This window comes from Pteropus alecto, unplaced genomic scaffold (assembly GCF_000325575.1).
Source record: "Pteropus alecto unplaced genomic scaffold, ASM32557v1 scaffold45, whole genome shotgun sequence".
NCBI classification, from domain to species: domain Eukaryota; kingdom Metazoa; phylum Chordata; class Mammalia; order Chiroptera; family Pteropodidae; genus Pteropus; species Pteropus alecto.
The window spans coordinates 15,827,667-15,847,074 of NW_006442491.1; the positions used below are offsets into that span (position 1 = coordinate 15,827,667).

Sequence of the window (19,408 nt, forward strand, 5' to 3'; positions counted from 1 at the left end):
CGCCGCCGCCGGCGCTCCCGAGTAAGTGAACGAGTGAGGGCCGGGGCGCCGAGGGCTGTCGCCCACGAGTTGGGGCTTAGGGAACCGGGCGGGTCTGGGTTCGGGATGCTGAGGAGATCGCGGGCGGGCGCCAGCCTCCCACACACACACACACTCCCGGCGCTCCGGCGGGGGACGGGGAGGAGTGGGACAGCGGCCCTAGGCCAGGAGGGACGCGAAGGAGGGTCGGCCCCGGGCCGGAGGGTAAGTCCCGCACAAAGGGCTGCGCGGGCTGTCACCGGGAGGTCACGGAGGGAAGGTTCGCAACGCCCCGCCTGCTCCACTTGCCAGTGCTGGGCGTCGGGCCCCCGGGCGTGGGAGGCAGCTAGGATGTGCAGGAAGGCGAAGACGGCTGCCTCGGTGTTGGCGATGGGAACGCGCCTTGAGGGGCGCGGCGTGGCAGTGTTTTCCTGGTCCCCATCTGCTCCTCCCCTTTCTTTGTGGCGTTTGTCTCGTGCCCGTTTGTCACTGTATGTATGGATATGGTCTGGGGTGCGATCTCTCGCCTGGGCTTACTCATTAATGAAAGTCAGGTGGTAGCCTCCGATCTGTGGGGGCGGGGGGCGGCGCGTGTGCTTACACAGGCCAGAGAATTAAGGACCCTCCTTTGTTTTCGGAGACCTAATGAGGCATGTGTGTGTTTGTGTGTGTATCTCCTATGAAATGATTCAGAGACCGTTAAAAATGGTTTGAGGAAAAAAGACATTACTTCATCAGACCTTCACCGAATTTTGTCTCTGATGTTCTTTCAAACAGTATTTTGTTTGTTTTTCTCTTACTGTAAAATCAGTGGGTTTCGTTAATTGAAAATGTATGTCTATATTCTCATATATTTCTATATCTAGAACACTCTGCTTTTTGGGTTAATGGTAAGATACTCGTATATACGTACATGGAAATACTCCAGTACATATAGGACACTCCTCTCTGGGTTTAATTCATTGTCAATATGTCTTTATACTCATATACATGTCTATAGAAATACGCCAATGTATCTAGGATACTGTTTTCTCAGCTCCTTAGTTCGGGCAGATTTTGTTTCTTCCTGCCTCCCTGTGTTAAATAAGAAGGTGGTCCAGCAGGTTCTGTCCACCTCCTTGCTCTTTTTTTTTTTTTTTTCTTAATGCTTTGGCACAGAGTTTTATTGCATATTACCCTGACATGCGCCTTTGCTTTGATCTGAATTTCCCTGTGTTCTGTTGTCTGGTTGTGTAGCCCAGCTCAATGGCTCCTCTTACAGGACTACTGGAAAACAGAATACCTTTTATCATTGTCCTCATCCCCAGGAAGCTCTGCAGGTTCCCACAGACTTTGGCTTGGTCAGTAGGACTGACTGCCTGACTGTTGTCTTGGTAAAGTTACTGAAGAGTTACAGTTGATGGAGACCAATTAAAAAAGCAATTGTAATAGCACCAGCTATCCCTTGCTATTTCGTTTGGACCTTTTTCTCTTTTTAAACCAGATTTTATAAATTTTAGAACATAATTGGCTGCATTTTCAATTTTTTTACCCTTATAATTTTACAGAGTGATGAGAAATTAGCTAAAGTAGGTTATAATAAACACACCTCTAAAATATATTTTTATTATGATTTTGAATCACAATGGTGGTGAAAAATTAGGAACTTATTGGATAATATGAATAATTGAATTGGTTTAATTTTAAGGTTCTCTTAAAAATTATTTTGTAATCACATATATGTTAATTCTTGATAATTTCAGTGCAAAATGACATCTAAGCTAAGCAGTCTTCCACAGTATTGTTTATGGATATTCCCTCTGTTAAAAACATTTGCTTTTAATTTGAATAGGAAATTTTCCATTGGTTGTATCGGAATCCATTATTCTTGGTAAAATTCTTACCTTATGTTAGCATGGTCAAATTCTTTTATTGTGAAGTTAAAATTAGTAGAAGTTGACTTTTCAGTTTGCAGAAATTTTGGTTTTATGATGTAGAATTTAAATACATTTTTATTTCAATGAATTTAAGTCAAAATAAGTTAACTTAAAAACAAAGGCTTCATTAACTTCCTTAACTAGTGTCACTAATATTGAAGCAACCCTAATAATTTTTATAAACTGCCTGCATCTGATTTTTCTTTAAGGACTCCCCTTAAACCATAAGGGGAAGTCTTAGATAAACAGAGTGGTATAACCGGAATTATCGCTGAAATACACTTGCATAGTACCACAATATTGTGGAACTTTAATTTTGCAAGAGTGACTTAGCTATTGTTTGAATCAACAAAGGAACCTATAAACATGCTGGCCTTGTTATTCAGCATTCTGTTAACTAAAATCTTTACCAACCCATAGTTTAGCATTTCCTGTAGTATGATGATTGAAGAAAAAATCCTAAAGTAATTTCTATATCATTAAAATAATTGTTATGTTAAATGTAAAATATATTCTCTATATTCATTAGAAATACTAATATTGTTTTGTTAGTGATAGTAATAGCTTGTATGGTGACATTTAGTTACCCAAAACTGGGATACATTATCCCGTCAACAATATCTAATAAATAAAAAGTAGAATTTTTTTCTATTGAGCATTTTCTAGCAATAATTGTTTTCTGTTTCAAATGGCAGTTGATTCTAAAATCAGTAACAAAGTAACATTATTATAATGTATTAACTTAAACTATATAAAATTGCCATTTTTTTAGTTTGAGCAATAGTTAAAAATCAGCAATTTCATATAGTTCAACCATTTTTAACTCTCAATGGTTCCTTCTGGTATTTACATTTATCTTTATTTCATTTTAATGTTTAAACTGCTATTTCTTGATTTTTCACATTTGGGTATTATCTATGGACTTCTGTTTTGGAAGTTGAGGACTTAGTTGTACCATTCAGCCATCTTTGCATTCCTCCTTCATACCTATACTTTGCTGTTCCCAGTTAAGTCAGTATTCAGTATTTATACGACTGCGACATTGTACCTATTATTCACAGATGATCCATGTGGGGTACTACTATTACATTTTCTTTCTTGTGCAACTTTTGTTTCTCCCAAATTAAATAATTGCCTCTTTTGTTTGTTTTCATTTGCTTAGTTTTCTTTGTGCCAATCATTAATTCACCCTTAAATTCTATGACAGAACTAATAATCGTTCAGTATTTTCAGGTATTCTCTGTTTCTTTTTTCTTAGCTGTCCTCTAGGACTTCCCTATGTCATCATCTTGGGAATTCCCTGTGCCTTCTTCCTGTGTTGAATCCTTCATTTCCTGGATCCTGTGTCTCCTTCATTCTTTAGTAGCTCCTGAGAAAGGGCATGAATAAACTCTGAAATTCTTTCCTAAATTCAGAAGTTGCATGTCTGGAAATGTCTGGAAATGTCTTCATTTCACTCTCACACTTGAATGGTGGTTTAGCTGGACATTGAATTCTAGATTAAAAAACAGCGTCCCTCTTTTGAAGGCATTGTTCCATTAGCTTCCAGTACTGCTCTTGAGAAGTCCAGTGCCATTCTAATCCCCATTTCCTTTTTTCTCCCACTCTGGAAGATTTTAGGATCTTCTGTTTATCCTTGGTTTTCCAGACATTTCATGGTGTTCCAGACATTTCATGCTTAGCAGTTACTCTGCTTTTTCTTTTTCTTTCCTTTTGCTCATGGGGCAGATAATCTTTTCCAAAACGACCATGTGGTATGTATGTACATACAGACACACACACAAATCCCATCTCACCCAATATGCTTTTCTTCGTGGTATTGACATGCCTCCATCAAGAGGTGTAGGTCTTTGTTTCCTCTCTTTGAACCTGTGCAGTCATGAAGGCTCTTCAGAATGTTGGGTCTTGAGCCAACATGGTTTCGGAGCACAGCTGAATGATCACGAGCATGCACTTTGCGGGGAGGGGGCGTGTAGTTTTTGTTTTTTACTTTGTGATGGAATCATTACTAGAAATAGCACCAGAGAAAGTTTCTTCAATCCAGTCACCTCTGGATTCAACGTGAAGGCTAACAGGTACATTTAAAAAAATCTGTAGGAACCATTCATGACCAAAAAGAAACAATCTTTAAGCTTTATGATTAAATATGTCATGCCTAAATATGACAAATATATTACTTGTAAGAATTTCTGTGATGGGAAGATGGAGACAAATGGTGCTACATAGGCCATGGCTTGATTGGACATTGTCAGTGACTTCATGTTTATCTCATAGATACATATTTTTTTTACCCATCAATGTTTTTTCTATTTACAACTGCCTTATCCCTCATCTAGCTTTTCCATGAGGGCACATGAGTGGCTGAATATTACTGGAGAACTTCAGAGTCATGACCAAAAATCTGAAGTGGGTTCTCAGCACTGCCCAGGAAAGCTACCAGATTCCTAATAAGATTTTTACTTGTAAATATTTAATAATTTCTCCACGTTCTTTAATCTCATGAGCAACCCACCTCTCCCCATACTGATATGCAGGCTTCATACTTCATTGAGGGTTTAGAAGTAATTAGACAGATACCCCTCATGTTCCCCCTTGCCAAATCTAGAAATCTACCTTCCTTAGGACCCATGTTTTTCTTTTCTTTTTTTCCTGTTAGAGGCAGTCCCTTCCCACATATTCCCCCTCATACCTACTCAAGGACTTGAGCATTTGTGCTCTTTCTCTTGCATCAGCAACTCTCCGAGGTACCATCCATGTCAACATAAACACATGCTATGATATTGCCCATCTTTGAAAACAATAAAAAATTACAACAAACAACTTTTCCCTGGCCTCCCATCCATCCCCTTCTGTTTTACCTTCATGGTTTAATGTCAAAAAAGTCTGCATTTCCTCCCTACCTCCTCTGTAAAACATAGCACTCTCTGAAATTCTGTTGTTGACTGATTTTTATGTCTCTTACCCCCACTGGAAGGTCAGCTTTAGGAAGGCAAGGACTTCATCTGTCCTGTTTACCACTGCGTCCCATAGGACAGCAACTGGCACAAGTACCTACTCAATATGTGGGCAAAAAAGGCACAACTGACATTTTTAACCTGGAAGAATAAAGAGTTTTTACTTTTTAAAAATTGCTAGCAAAATCAGTTTTCATTTATTTTTTAAATTATTCACCACTTTTTTCACTTAGAGTTGGAAAAAATATGAAGACTATTATTAATGATTGACTTTTTCTGTACATTACATTACCTTTCACTCTTTCATAAGTATAATTTAACATTAGTAGGTTTGCATCTGGATTCTGGAGTCAGACTACTTGGGGTTGATTCTGGCTCTTTCACTTTTTGCGGTGTGACCTTGGCAGGTTACCTAACTTCTCTGTTTCCTCATCTTCAAGATGGAAATAAGAGTAGTACCCACCTAATATGTTTATTTTCTGGGTAAAAAGCTAAACTCAGTACTTGGCATGAGGGTAAATGTAATGAAAAATAATTATAATTATAGTTATTATTTGTGTAGCCTCCCATTCCTAACATTTGATCTGACTTGGTCATTGTAATATTTTTGTTCAGAGTATTTACATCTCCTAGAATATGTTGGCTATAAATTTGATTCATATGTTTTTAGTTTTATGATTTTTTCTAATATCTTGCCTCTCTATTCCCCAGATTACCCCCATATGATAGATTGATTAAAATGATCTACCGGTGACACATGAACACCCTGTAGCATTTCCCAGCAGTCTAGTGCTTTGATAAATCATTTTGATCACTTGATAAAATATTTTTATGTCAAACCAAGTCCTGTTCTTTGTTTACTTGGCTTCTCCAGGAGTGAGGTTCCTTTTTCATGTTATTCCATATAAAGTTTTCTTATTTCTGGAAGTAGAACTTTTAAAACACCGAAAACTTCATCAACAGATTTTTTTTTAAGTAGCTATAAGACACTGTTTTCACTTATCAGCTGGCTGGGAAGATAAATATACATAGGAACACAAAGTCCACTCTGAGGGATAAAGACAGACTTTGTAGAAGTTCAGAGTAGGGAGAGTCATGTCCTGCCAGCCTTAAGGGAGTCTTACAACTTTTCTACATGTTAAATTGTCTGTTTTAGCCTATTCTCTTATTATTTGTTTTGATTTTTATTTTGAAAGTTTACTTAATAATCATGGTAATAGTTTAGATTTTAAGGTTGACAGTATACAAACTAAAATTGAGAGCTGTTTTTAATTTTAGAAATTGTTTCTTGAATTAACTTAGCAGTTACTCTGCCTCTTTCTTGTCTTGGTAGCAGTGGGGACTTCTCCAATTATCTGAGCATTTCAGACTTCAGAGTATAGTGTTGGGTAAATTTAGGGTTCAAAAAGAATGCCAGATGGTTTGAAAGGAATTGTGAGCACTCCAACTAGTGCAGTCCATTGAAAGCCAGCTGGCTGAGCCTCATCAGCTCTGGAGGTAGGAACCAGACACTTTGTTCCATGCCAGCTGGCCCAAGAGTAGTTGGCCAGTGGCCTTACTTAGGTTGGCCATTCCTGGGAAAGCCAGCTTGGGCCTTCTATCTGTCCTAAGGATAGTCTCACACCAAAGAGTTGCTCTGCACCTCCATGGTGCTCTTGGGAGTTAGAGCAAGCCTGTGTGGAAAGGAAAGGAAGCCACTTATTAGATGGCATTGTAAGTGAACCTCACATTAAGTTGCGAACTTGCTCTGGAAAAGTGTAATGCCACTTGAATATTTATGGATTCAATGCTGTTAGGTCTATTAGATTTTCTCACTCCTAAAATATCTATAGTGAATGTTTTTATGTTGTAGATAATTTCGAGTTTACCCACTTTCAAAGTTCCAGTTTTTATTTATTAATGTAAAGTGAGATTTGCCTGTTCTTTTCATTGTCTTCTAAAGGTTTGGTCATTTGGATTAGTAAAAATTTTTGTCTTTTCATAAAGCTTGCTCCTGCATAAACCACAGGCTTCTGTAGAATGTTTATTATTTGTGTTGTCTTAAAATCTGTCTCATTTTGTCTGTTATTTGTTTTCCTAACTAAACAGGTGTTCATATCAGATACAGTTCTTCCTTTAGCACACTTAATGTCATAATAATTTAATTGAGAACTGCAGGTATAATGAGCATTCAGTTCATTTGATAACAGCGTTATTGAATTCTGAAAATTAGTAACTATCACAGTTTATCAGTATGCTTGATGTTACCTTTCAAAAATTTTCAAATTTGGAGATTGAATGATACTGCATTACCTATGTTTATTAAGTTCATTTAGGCAAACAAAAAAATTATGAACTACCTGTATCTCTTTATTGTTCTCTTCCCTACTCCGAGCATGAAAAATTATGCTCAGTGTTGTAAACTTGAAATAATGTAGGTATCATATCCAAATAGGCTCTTCATCTTGGACCGAAAGAAAAAGTTTGGCAGATAATGAAACACCAACCTATGAGCTAATGTGATTTATGGGAAATGGGCGGGAAGGGAAGTCAAGGTGTAGGCTTTCGTTCTTTTCCTTTAATGCAAAAGAAACTGCAAAACTTCTTCAGAAATGAATCTTCAGAAATTTCATGCTTGGCTATAATTGAATAAGTTTTTTCTTAAATTTATTGTCCCTGAAAACAGACCAGAAGGAATTTTCATGGTAGTAAGAAAGATATTTTTAAAAAATTATAGAACATTATATCAACAACCTGGGGCAATAGCCTGGGACAATATTGTGTACCTAGAAAATTGTCTTAGCTAACTTATACTAAAAACATTTTATGCTGGTAGCTTTAAATACATTGCTTATTTACTCCTTACAGTAACCCTCAAAAGATTATTTATGGATGGTAAAACAGAAGATCATAGAAGTAACCTGTTCAGATTCACAAGGTCAGAGGCCAGGTTTGGAACCCAAGCCTTCATCTTCCAACCCACCACAAAGCACAGTTGATGCTGTCATCTTTCACAAGAATACAGCTCTTTACTATTCAGATACTATCCTGCATTAGCACTTTTGGAAGACTATTGATAAAGAAAATTAAGAGACATTTGCAGAAAATAGCCAGAGAATAAGGATTAGGGGCACGTCTACTTTCTGATGATCTTGAATAATTAATCATTACAAAACTACTACAGTAAATAAAAATGACTTGTTAGAATGGGACAAAGGAGCTGTATAGTTTCCTAAAGTTGCCATAACAAATTACCACAAAATCGATGGCCTAAAACAGAAATGTATTCTCACACAGTTCTGGAGGTAAGAAGTCTGAAATCAGAGTGTCAGCAGAGCCGCTGCACTCCCTCTAGAGACTCTAGGAGAGAATCCTTCCTTGCTTCTTCCAGGTTTTGGTGGCTCTATGCATTCCTTGGCTTGTGGCTACATTACTCCAATCTCTGCTTTTGTCTTCAGATGACTCTCAATTTCTCTCTCTAATAAAGACACTGTCATTCGATTTGGGGCGAGGGGTCCACTCGGATAACTCAAAATCATTTCATCTCCAGATTCTCAACTTAATGACTTTACATCTGCAAAGACCCTTTTTCCAAATAAGGTCACATTCACAGGTTCCTGGAGTTAAGACATGGACATACCATTTGGGGGACTACCATTCAACTCAGTATAGGTGGTAAAAACTTCTTTGGTGTTGATTTTCATTGTGACTGCTGTGTCACACAGAATACCAGGTTAGACAAGTGTATAGTAGATCATGGTATAAAATGGTATTGGAAGTGTAGGACCAAATTCTGAAGTTCAGAGGAATGTTTAGGGAATCAAGGAAGGTTTCATGTTGGTTGTATTGCTTGTGACAGATGATGAAGGATAGATAGACCTTTATCAGGTGGTTGGGGTAGCCTGGAGTATGCAGATAGCGGTAGTTGCAAAGATAGGGAGCCGTCTTCAGGGAACCATAACTAATGCATTTGACTAAAGTGTGGTACTTAGAGAAATAGTGGAGAATGGGGTTGAAAAGTCTGAACCAATTAATGGGAGGCCTTGAGTGTTAAGTTGATGAATTTGTGCTTTGTTTAGAGATGCTTATCCATGAAAACACTATATTACAAAGGTTTCTAACAAGGGCCTTCAGAGCTATGATAAAACTCTGAAAAATGTGTAGATTTTTTCAATTGAAAGATTTTTAGAGGGGTCCATAACCCTAAAAAAAGAAAAAAATTAAGAACCACTGCTGTATTAGAAATAAAATATTTTATTCTTTGAAGATATTTTTGGAAGATTATTGATTTTCTGTTTGGTTTCATTTGAATTACTTGGAAGATAATTTGAAAATAGAGCTCCAAAGAGCCTTAGTACTATCTGTGGAATATGTTATAAATTGCATACTAAAAGTTAAAATACTCTTTCAGGAGGCAGGTGAAGTAGGTCCTGGGTTCTTAGAAAACGATCAAATGATAACACAAAAAGAAAAACAGCATTCAGTTCAAAATGCAGCTGTGACTTCTGTTTTCTGTGTCTCAGTTTTCTCTTTCAGTTCACTGCCACCATCTTTCTAGAACTCCAGAATTATGTAAAATCATGACACAGTTCCTTGTACATAGACACCAATTTTTGCTGTATCCTCACGTTATAGAAGGGACAGAGGAGCTACCTGGCACTTCTTTTATAAGGGCAGTAATCCCATTCACGAGGGCTCCACCCTCATGACCTAATCACCCAGATACCATCACACTGGGATTTAAATTTCAATATATGAATTGGGGCGAAGGAGGGGGGCGGATACATTCAGTCTATGGCACTGACCATATGATACAAGGAGAAAATTGATATTTTCCATTTAATTCAATTTCTAAAATATCAATTGCCATATTAATTATTTCATTGATCTATTTTCTACCCAGGATTAATATTACTTAATAGATTTATCTGTCCTTTTTTCCAGCCTTCTCTGCTAGTGAGATTCTTTTTAAATTTTTTTATTCTAAAAAATTGTAAATATACTCAAAAGAGATAGTACAACACACCCCCATATGCCAGTCACTCAGATTCAATTATTATCAAGATTTTGCCATATTTATTTCATTTATCCTTTTTTATTTCACCTTTCTTTGCTGAAGTATTTTAAAGCAAATCCTAGGCATTTCTGTATATAAACCCTGACATATTTCTATATGAATCTCTAAAAATTAAGGATAATGTCTTATAGAACCAAAAATCCATTTTCAGACCTAATAAAATTAGCAATTACTCTTTGGTATCATCTAATAGCTAGACCCTATTCAGATTTGCCCAGTTTCCTCAAGAATATCTTTTTTTAGAGGTGGTTTGTTCAGTGAGATTCAGAGTCAGAGTCCACAATCACCATTGGTCATTTTGTCTCTCATGTTTGTTTTGATCTAAGGCAGTTTCTCTTCCCTCCCTCTCTCTTCGTGTGTGTGTGTGTGTGTGTGTGTGTGTGTTTTGAACTAGTTGCAGGAACCAGGTCAGTAGTCCTGTGGAACTTCTCACATTTGAGATTTGTTTGCTCGCTTCATCATGGTATCATATCAAGTTTGTTGCTCTGTTCCCTGGATTTCCTACAAATGGAAGTTAGCTTAGCGGCTTGATTAAAATCAGATTTAAGTTTTTTGGCAAGAATGCTAAGTAGGTGTTTAATGCTGCATCACATTCAGAGGCTTGCTATGTTTGGCTACCCCACTTCTGATGCTAAAATACCACACTGATGGTCATATCTGTATCATTTATTTCATCTATTGTGGTAAAATGGTGATTTTCTTATTCTGTCATCTCTTCCACATTTATTAACAGGAATTCTATAAAGACTTTATCTCATCAATTAGGGCTGTTTGAGGTTACCCTGAAATACACTTTATATGAGAGACTGCCAAGTAATTTTATACTATTGTGTTCTCAAAAAAAGATAAGTTTAAATCAGAATAAAAGAAATTCAATTTATTTTTTGTTTTAATGAGTGTTACAATAAAATTCTGAGTATTACAGCAAAATGTGAATGATTGCTTTTCTTTTACAATTGAGATGTGTATGCCAGTTGCTCTGAAAGTTAAAGGCGGAGATATTTGTAAGACTTTTATAAACTAGAATCAAGCAATGGAGAGGAAAGAGTACTAGATTAGGATTAAAAATTGAGGGATTTCCAGAGTTAATTTGGCCCAGCCATGAATGTCTAATCTATTCATTCGAAATAGACTGGGCTGTGTGTGTGTATCTCTGTGTCTGTGTGTCCCTAAAATAAATATTGTCAGTGTTTTTGTAAGATTGTGTGTAAACCAATGGTCTCCAACCTTTTTGGCACCTGAGACCAGTGCTCCTATGAGAATCTAATGTCTGATGATCTGAGATGGAGCTGAGGTGGTGATGCTAGCACTGGGGAGTGGCTTCAAATACAGATGAAGCTTCGCTCACTTACCTCCTGTTGTGTAGCCCAGTTCTCAAACAGGCCTCGGACCAATACTGGTCTGTAGCCCAAGAGTTGGAGACCCCTGGCACTGTAGACTAAAGTAATTAAGATTATATATTACAGAATTAATGCTTAAATATTTTTAAAGGCAGGAGAACTCTGTTGAATATCATTCTTTTTATTGAAATTGCTATATGGGAGAGTCCTATGATCGTAGTTTCTCATGTCTTTAACTTCATGTCTTCACATTTTTATTCAGTAAAATTACTGAGTAAAGTTATGCTGAATAAAGCCTTACTTATTTGTCTTCCATTTTACCTTAAGCCAATTTTTTTGTTTCTGAATGCATGTATTCTGAGAAAAGTAAACTTGATAGTCAAATGAAAATTAAACAGGTCAGTATTCTTAGCTTAGTGACCATCTCTAGACAGCCTCTAATCATGTTATTTGAGAATGCCATTAGAAGTATGTGATAGTATGTGATTTCTCCTTAGGCAAATCCTTGCTTTGACTATGTTGTTTATTTGTAAATAATAATGCCGTTGATCTTTTCTGAAAGGTAAAGAACGCCATTATAAAGGAATGCCTCAAAAGACCATAGATAACATCAGTATATTTTTTGTCCATTGAGCAAAGCGTAATAACTGATTATTTCTTATCAAGACTTTTAAATGGTTTTAATGATGAAAATTACATTTTCCCACCTGTTGAATTAAAAAGATGCTTGCAGAACAGCTACTGTGTGCACGTCAGTACGCTAGGTGCTGAGTAGTAGGGTTGATTTCAGTATTCCACTGAAGCTGGAAATAGCCCTCTAGGAATTGTTTCAACTCTTTTGCCTCCTCACCCTCTTTTAATGCAACCAAAAACCCTTGGGCTTGGGCCCCATTGTTAGCCTTTGTCCTGTTTCCTTGTTCAAGTGCTGTGTGGGCTAGAGAGTGGAGGGAGCAACAGGGCTTCAGTGGGGTTGAAGCTTTGCCCTGTGGAGGCCACAAAGCCTGTCCTTTTCTATCCTCTGCCAGAAACAAGGGTGGTTTTTGTCTTTTTAGAGATATTTCAATTATTTTATCCGGTATGCTGCTTGGATTTATCGTCTTACCTTTATTCATGTCGATACATATCTATTCAGTGTCTTTTAAGTGCCAGGTATTATTCAGTCTGAATTTATAGAATTTCCACTTGTGGTAGGAATCTTTTTTCTTATTTAATGAATTTCAATGAAGTTAAAACCACTACATTTAATGAAGTTAAGGTATATTTCACTTCTGAATTTATTAGAACTGAGGTAATTTTAATATTCTAATTCTGATATTTTACACATGATCTGACTTAAAAGTTCCTGTAAAGCTGAAGAAAACTAGCTCCTCATAAGGAATTTCAGTACTTCAAGCTAAGATAATTAACCACAGATGCAATGAAATCAGTGGAACTTGCATTTAGATTTTGTTCAGACTAACTTTAGACTCCTAAAAACCTAGGCATATATTTGTGCACAGTAAGTTACAAGTTTATTTTCATAAAGGCAAAAAAGAAATGTAGTGAAAAGCATGGAAATTCTGGCCCTACTATTTGTTAACTGTGGCCTTGGTGAATCACTACCTCTCTTAGCCTCAAGTAAAAGTCATTATAATGGAATGCTTCAGAGTTATTGAATTTTTTATTTATAATTGAATAACTTTAAAGTTATTGTGAATGTAGTTTATCTCCTTTAGTAAAGTACTCTCCCAGTTATTGTTGTTGTAAGGCAAGGGATGGGACAAGAGTGAACACAACAACAATCTCTGCTGCATCTCAGTTATCTCTTTTTCATGAATATGAGACTAGTTATGCTGCGAGCCTAGCCTGGCTGCTGAGCTATGGCTGGTTAGAGCTTCCATTCAGTGGTACGAAATGACTACTAAACTGCACTACATACTTTCTTAACTGTTTAGGAGATTGTAGATGTCATTTTTGACAGTTGTCATAAGTCAATTCTCTCCCCCCACTATTTAAAAACAGCTTTATTGAGACATAGTTAATATCCCATAAAGTTCATTTATTTAAAGCTACAATGCGATAGCTTTTGGTATATTCACAGAGTTGTGCATCTATTACCAAAATCAGTTTTGAACATTTTCTTTATTATTATCCCAAAAAGAAATCCTACTGCCCTAGCTATCACTCCCCAACCCTGCTGCCCCTTCCCTGCCCTAAGCAATCACTAATCTGTTCTTTCTGTCTCTTTACATTCGCCTTTTCTGGGCCTTTCATATAAATCGAATCATATAATATGTGATCCTTTGTGACTGGCTTCTTTTACTTAGCATGATATTTTGAAAGTCTATCCATGTCCTCTTTTTGTTATATTAAGATTCTTAGAGGCATACTGACCTATCCTGTAAGAAGGAGATGAAGTGACTTGTCTTAAAATAAAGTTGACTGGTGTCCCATACTGGTTGTCAGTTCCAATATAGAATGTGAAAAAGATTCATATCATTTGTATATATGAATAATGTCATAATTGTTGATATAGCTTACAATATAGATAATAATGTATAACTATAGGACCATTGAAACCAAAGCTGCTGCACCACTGTCATTTTCATTTGCTATTTTCCTCTTGGAGCTAATTTTCATGCTGAGTGTTCTGTATAACTCAGACATATTATATAGTACCTACAGTTACATGCTACATTTTTTATTTTTATGTGAGCCTCATTAGCTAAACACTAGGTATTTTTATTTGGGGATAAACAGTGATTATATATTAGTATAAATGAGTTGTTGAAAACATGGTACATATACATCTAATACTCAGAGCATATCCTCCCCAAAATTTATGGCTGTAGTTAAAATAAAAAAGCTAGCCTTTTAACTTTGAAAAACTCAGACATCTGTGCCTCAGGTTCTTCCTCTGTAAAATGGGCGATTGGATTCATTTAATTAGTGATGACTATCTTTAACTCTATGTTTCTGTAAAGATAATTAATTGTTAAACATATTTCTGATGGTCCGAGACTACTTCCTACATCACATTGAGAAGATTGCATTGTAATGTCGGATTTCCTGTCTAATTAGTTATCTAATGTGGTGTCATGACAAAAGGCTAATGGTATGTATAGTCTTAGCAAAAATCATATTTTTCTAAACTAGAATTAGGATCCATGGTCTGATATTCCAAATGGTCTGTTAATACAAAATAATTTAGAATAATACTCACCTAAAGCACCAGTATATTAGATAAATGGGTTCAGATGTTAGTGACAGAAAACCCAAAACAAGTAGCTTAAAACAAGATTAAAATTTATTTCTCACTTACATAAAAGTTGGCACAGGCCTAATATGGAGCTTCATGGCATCACAGACCTTTTACCAATTAATCCCTTTTCCTTCTTAGCACTCCACCCTCCACTTGGGTATAAACCATATTCTTATTGAATAAGATAGTGGTGTAGATATTACAGAGAGCAGGATGGAGGAAGGGAGGAAGCAGAAGATAGAAGACACCTTTGGTGCTCTGTTAAGCACGATTCTTGGACACTTCCATGTGCATCTCTCGCATCAGCTAGAACTGAGACATGTGGCCATTCACAGCTGCAAGGAAAGCTAGGCAGTGTAACCATGTACCCTGCTAAAAATCTTAATTACAGTGGAAGAAATAGAGAAAAGACTTGGGTGTGGAGAGTCTCTACTACAGTCTGGCTAATGATAAAAGGGGAACCCAAGGAGTGTTTGCCATTATATCTCTTCTACTAAAGAAGGAAGGAGGGTTCTGTGTTTCTAGTAGCTGGTATTGGTTCTCTAAATGTAAATGTCCTTTTAGAGGAGAAGAGCTGACAGCATAATGGAAACATATCTTAAGAATATGTCATTCTCTTTTCTGTAATGGGGTTAATGCACAGGATCTTCCAAGAGAGAACTGCTAGGTATATTTCTAGTTTGAATTCTTGAATTGATATTATGAAAGCCAATCTCTTGTGAATTTAATTAGTGTGAATTTTTCCCACTGAGTCCAGTAGTCCCTGGAGAAAGTGATCAAGCAGAGAATAGACCCAACCTTAGATATATAGACCAAACTGGGAAACATATGCCTTGTGAGGCCTCATCTGACCTGAACCACCCAACTCTCATTCCTGATCTTGAAGGGGGAGAAATCACAAACTTTAATGTATCCATCTATAAAATCAAAATAATAGTGTTTTGCTTCATGAAGATTAGTAATGGTCTTATGAAATGTTTTTATAGAGGAAAGAGCTTCCAGGGCTAATAATATGGCAAGTCTTGATTCTTAAAAACCAACTGAGAGAATTGTTCGCTGTTCTAGAATGTCGTGACCTTTTCAGAAGTTTTGAAAATATATAATCAGCAGAATCAGACTCACCCTCCAGAATATTGAAATAACGTATTTCATTTGCACCATTGTCTCAGCTGTTCCATTGTCTGCCTGAAATCATAATGTTAAAGTCTTCCCATATCTTTCTTAAAAGAACAAAGTGATCCCAGTAAACAAAGGAGAGACTTTGAGGCCATGCTTAAGACTGTAATATCTATAAACTTAATTTAATTTTCAACGGTGTAAAACTACCAGGCAGCCTGCACACTTTGCTGGATTCATAACTATTTGAGGTTTGATGAATTAGTCACAAATATCTTAGATGCTGTTTTGTGACTATAGAATTCTCTTTCTACAGAAAGTAAGATCCAAAACAACTGATAGGCTTTTGATTTATACAGATTAGCCATCTGGAAATTGTTGTTGAAAAAATGTAGCTAAACTCATGCCCGTTTCCCAAAATTCCCTCTCTGAGTCACTTCACAAAGGAGTCTATTTGTGGCCCAGGCCCAAAGATTTGGATCTGAACCAGAGTGGCCCAGGGAAATGTGGCCCAGGCTCAAATTATCCCTGACTCAGGAAAATTCAGACACTAACCTCAATGCCAGGCTCACATCAAAGAACCAAAGACCTTGATAATGATTATGAGCACGCCTATTTGCCAGGCACATCGCCCATAGACAGATGTTGTAACTGTCCTCATTTTATGTGTAAGGAAATTGAGACTTGCCTACAGTCCTAGTAGGGGAGTGGGTAAGCTTAAATATACAGGTAATGCCTCTATTAATGGCATCATCTCCCATGGAGCCCCCTGATTTACCTCAGTTCCTAGCTAATGAATTTCTAAGCCATAGTGACATTGTTTTCTCTCATTTTCAAGGCTATTTTTTATTTGTCAGTTTGTTCTTATTTTATCATTCTAGAAGTGCTTGTGGTTTACTAAACTTCCTTGTTTCAGTTTTAATACATACAGTTTATGCCTTCTAATCTTTCCTCCTCAGGGATTCTAAGCTCCTGTAGGAATTCTGAAAAACCAGTACCTTTTCCGATAATTGAGAATTTACCAGTAGTCTTAGAAGTAATGTGCTCAACCCAGTACCCTCAAGAATGAGAGGTAACCTATTAAGGTTTATAAAGGACTGACCCTCTTGCAACTTCTCCCCGAGTAACTTGAGCAGAGTCTAGACTGTATACCTTCTCAAAGGTTCAGGGTTTGAATTAGTCACCCACATCTCAGCAGCTTTTTTATTACAGTTTAGAAAAGGGGGTCCATGTGTAGAGGAAATTCAGTGCTTTCTAATAACCTTTTGTATACTTGAATTTAATTATTAAGTTACCCAGTCTGTAGACTGAACAAACTCAAGTCCTTTAATTTAAAAGTAAATTAATCTTTCATGACTGCTCCATTAAACACAGTTGTATTGATTTCTATCTGGTATGCTGTGCTTTTCCAGGGGAACCGATTGTTGATTTATTTAATATGGAAAGGTGTCTTAAATACAGCTAACCTATGTAGATTATCACAGCCAACACTTACCTTTATTTTAAAGAGTGGCTGTTTTTTTCTGTCTTCAGGGCCACTCTGCCTCTTTATTTCAGGATGTTTTCTTGGTTATTGCATTGATCCAGCAATTCTCAGCTTTTCCCAGCAGCAAAGGGCAGCTTTTCCATATTCAAAGCTGTTTGCAGAAGTGCCATGACGTTTTCAGAATAAAATAAACTTTTATTAATTTTAATTTAAAAGACAGAATTCTGTGTCACAGATTGGAGAACAAAAAGACATAACTAAATATGATGTGGGATCTTGGATTGGATCTTAGAAAAGAAAAAGAACATTAGTGGAAAAACTGGTGAAATTTGAATAAAGTCTACAGTTTAGTTAATAGTGTTGTACCAATGTTGATTTCCTATTATCGTACTATGATTGTATAAGATTTTAATGTTAGGGGAAGCCAAGTGAAAGGTATTTGGGAACTTGCGCAACTTTTTTTGTAAATCTAAAATTTCAAAGTTAAGACTTTAAATACAAATGTACTGTTCCAAATTGTTTGAGAATTATGGTATTGGCCTTTCTCAAGGCTCTCTGAGGCAAATAATGATAATTTTACGTCCTCCTTTACAACCAGGTTGGTTTTCTTGAAGGGACAGAAAAAATATAACAATTTCTTGAATAACATATCTATTACTCCATTAAAAAAATTTCATACTGAAAATTTTTTCTTTTCGTGATTCATCTTTATAGTAATCCCAGTAAATAAGTAGATTAATATTACACCAACAGTAAGTACTGTTTACTCCAGCAACTGGAAGCACTTACCATATTTTTAAGAATTATATTTGTTTTGTGCTCTGCAGTATCTCTTATGCCCACCTGTACAAGAACCAGGAAGTGATGAGCCTTAATGTAGAATAAGATCTAGCTCTTATAGAAAGAGGCTCATTGGCCCATTTATCAAAAGAGAGATGTTGAAAATTAAACATCGCAGTATGTTTAATTAGAGTATGGTTTTGAGTGACATAGGCATTGCTCTCCTACTGCATTTTTACTTCCTTTGTTGGGAGAAAAAAAAAAACATGAATTTCCAGGGCGGGAGGGGATTAGTTTTTTTTCTAAAATTAAGTAGATATTGTATTACAGCTAGGGTTTATTTCATGTTAAGAATGAGAACTGCTTGTTGCTTCTTATTTCTTTTCATCACTTTTGTATAATTATGATGTGAAGTTCAACTTAAGAATATTTGCCTCCCATACAACTCTCTTTCATTTCATCCTCCTTTGATTTCAGCATTACTCTTGTGCTCGCTCTTCTACTACCTGCAATCTTAAGAGTTCCATTCTTAGTTAATCATAAAATTGTATGTTAAATACAAATCAATTGTTAAATGCTAACAAGCAGATTATTTGTGAAATTATACTGCGTGTATGGTGTCTGGGATGGGGTCAGAGGGTACTATGAGACATCAAATTTGAATCCCTCACCGCCATCAGGGTCTCATAAAGATCTAATGGAATAATTTAAATCAAAAATGGAGACTTAATCATTACACAGAAATGGAGAAAAAGTCTTCATGGAGCCAACACAGAATAATTACTGGAAATATGACAGAGTAAAAATAGACCTGCCAAAAAACAAACACCTGAAATAAAAAATGTTTAAGAAAACAAACTTCGTTTACGATTAACAAAGATAGCACCTCAGACTTGATTTTAGAACTTTGGCACACCAACAGAGAGAAAAGCTATGCACAAATCCAGAGGAAACAATGGGAATAAAAGAAACAGAAAAAAAAAAACTGCAGAAAGAGTGGAATTATCAATAATAGGGCTGAAAAGGATAAAAGATACAAAGACTATTAAAAGGAACTGGTTAGAATTTTTTTTAAAAAATCAAAACCGTAGAGCACTGTGATTAAAAGTATAAAGTTCAACATCCCTTAAGGAAAAAATGGCATCAAAATAATGGGATAGTCAGTAAAATGGCTGAATGGAAAGATCCAAATTAAAATACAGATGGAATAGGCAAATGGGTTATAATAAATCCTGTAAGCCTAGTTTTTTGCTCCTGCAGCTTCCCTCTAAATAAGACTTAATCTAAATTAGAGGGGATGCAAATAGAAAGCCTCAGTAAAGGAAAAATTGAAGAAGTTATTGTAGAGAAAAATAAACCTTTGCCTACAGATCGAGTTTGTGGAATACTTATTTTCCAGATTTGGTTCTTAAAGAAAGTATACCCACATACCTACTTATCAGTTTCTTAAAACTGGAAAGAAGGAAAACTATCTTCGAGAGAATAAAAGATAAGAATGACC

General features: G+C 36.3%; 1 protein-coding gene across 1 annotated transcript in view; it reads left to right on the plus strand.

Moving 5' to 3' along the window:
* Positions 1 to 6: 6 nt before the first annotated feature.
* RNF24 (ring finger protein 24) overlaps positions 7 to 19,408 on the plus strand; it is a 58,121-nt gene continuing 38,719 nt past the window's right edge. The window contains exon 1 of the mRNA XM_015596983.2: positions 7 to 21. The gene's annotated coding sequence lies outside the window, so the exon portion shown is untranslated. The remainder of the gene's footprint in view (positions 22 to 19,408) is intronic.